This window comes from Eriocheir sinensis, chromosome 29 (assembly GCF_024679095.1).
Source record: "Eriocheir sinensis breed Jianghai 21 chromosome 29, ASM2467909v1, whole genome shotgun sequence".
Lineage (NCBI taxonomy): Eukaryota > Metazoa > Arthropoda > Malacostraca > Decapoda > Varunidae > Eriocheir > Eriocheir sinensis.
In genome coordinates, this window is record NC_066537.1 from 5616737 (window position 1) to 5619064 (window position 2328).

Below are 2328 nucleotides of genomic sequence, written 5' to 3' on the forward strand. Positions count from 1 at the left end.
ATAATCATACCCCCCTGAACAAGAGCTGCCCGTGCTGGAATGGATATCAACTCTATCCACGTAAATGCACTCTATTATGCTATACCAAAACATCCTAACCTTCTGTACAGATATGATTACTCTCTGACATAAGGTACATGGATTCAGATCAAGGCCCTCTGCGGGGAGCTCTATGAGGCCTCACTCCCCTCGGCCCAAAGGTTTGTACACGTCTCTTGCTAGGGTGGAAAAAGAGCTGAGGAAATATTGATATCCCAGGAAATGACCGGCAGTATTCGGAATGTGAAAGCCTGGTAGAATTTTAATTGCCCAGAATCTGAATTGAAAAGTACAAAATCTGGTAAATTGGAGCTTGAGGATACAAAAGCCTATTGTAAAGTGGAGTTGGGTTGCTCAGAATTCTATGCAGGAAATCCAAATTCTAAACAGGGGGCTTAACAAAAAGTGGAATCAGTTACCAAGAAATTTATCCGGAATATCCAAAATCTGGTAAAGTGGAGTCTGAGAAAATGAAAGCGTATTGTAAAGTGGAGTTTGGGTTGCTCAGAATTCTATGCAGGAAATCCAAATTCTAAACAGGGGGCTAAATGTAAAGTGGAATCAGTTACCAAGAAATTTATCCGGAATATCCAAAATCTGGTAAATTGGAATATGAGAAAATGAAAGCCTATTGTAAAGTGGAGTTTGGGTTGCTCAGAATTCTATGCAGGAAATCCAAATTCTAAACAGGGGGCTAAATGTAAAGTGGAATCAATCACCAAGAAATTTATCCGGAATATCCAAAATCTGGTAAACTGGAATATGAGAAAATGAAAGCGTATTGTAAAGTGGAGTTGGGTTGCTCAGAATTCTATGCAGGAAATCCAAATTCTAAACAGGGGGCAAAAAGAGGAATCAGTTACCGAGAAATTTATCCAGAATATCCAAAATCTGGTAAATTGGAGTATGAGAAAATGAAAGCCTGTTGCAGGGTGGAGTTTCAGTTGCTCAGAATTCTATGCGGGAATCAGTTATCCAGAAATTTATCCGGAATATCCAAAAATCCATGAAACTGAGGCTTAGGGTAAACTGAACTAAATACAGATTCACTCAAAATTGGCAAAAATGGCTTACGAACTATGGCTCACATCACTCTAAACAGGGGGCAAAAGAGGAATCAGTTACCGAGAAATTTATCCAGAATATCCAAAATCTGGTAAATTGTAGCAGAAATGACGGGCCAAATTTGTGGCTTTACCTGTAGCAGCGATGGGCCAAATTTGTGGCTTTACCGTGTAGCAGCGAGGCCAAATTTGTGGCTTTACCGTGTAACAGCGTATGGTACCAAATTTGTGGCTTTACTGAAGCAGCGATGGGCCAAATTTGTGGCTTTACCGTGTAGACAGAATATCCAAAATCTGGCTTTACTGTGTAGCAGCGAAATGAAATTGGCTTTACCGTGAAGCAGCGATCACAATTTGTGGCTTTACCGTGAAGCAGCGATGGGCCAAATTGTGGCTTTACTGTGAAGCAGCGATGGGCCAAATTTGTGGCTTTACTGTGAAGCAGCGATTAACCAAATTTGTGGCTTTACTGAAACAATGCAACAATGCACCAAAGTCAATGCCCACTTCTTAACCCGGTAGCAGCGACGGGCCAAATTTGTGGCTTTACCGTGTAGCAGCGACGGCCCAAATTTGTGGCTTTACCGTGTAGCAGTGATGGGCCAAATTTGTGGCTGTACCGTGTAGCAGCGATGGGCCAAATTTGTGGCTTTACTGTGAAGCAGCGATGGGCCAAATTTGTGGCTTTACCGTGAAGCAGCGATGGGCCAAATTTGTGGCTTTACCGTGAAGCAGCGATGGGCCAAATTTGCAGCTTTACCATGTAGCAGCGACGGGCCAAATTTGTGCCATGATATAAACCCCAAAAAATAGATGATACATAATCTGATCACAAATGCTTTGATATATATTATGAAATGTTTTGTGTGAGGGGTGATTTTTTTCTCATTTTTCTTGCTTGGAGGGACCATTAAGAAACATGATCCCCGCTGCTACCGGGTTAACTACAGAGTCTGAGGCCGAGTTGATATAGAGTGCTAACCTTTATATGAATGGTACTTTCCTTAGGGGCAAAGAACATACCACACGTAGGTCCATATTACTAAACTTATCGAGCTCCCTATATTACTATTTCCCAAGGCCACAGAGAGGACTATATGGCTTTTCATGGGTGACTTTTTCCGTTCAAGGAGGAGAAGTCGTGTAAAGCTATCACTAGGATCACAAGACAGTCCATGAAAATCCCAGCAACTTCCATGAGTCTTTTCGAATGTGTGAGGTGAAG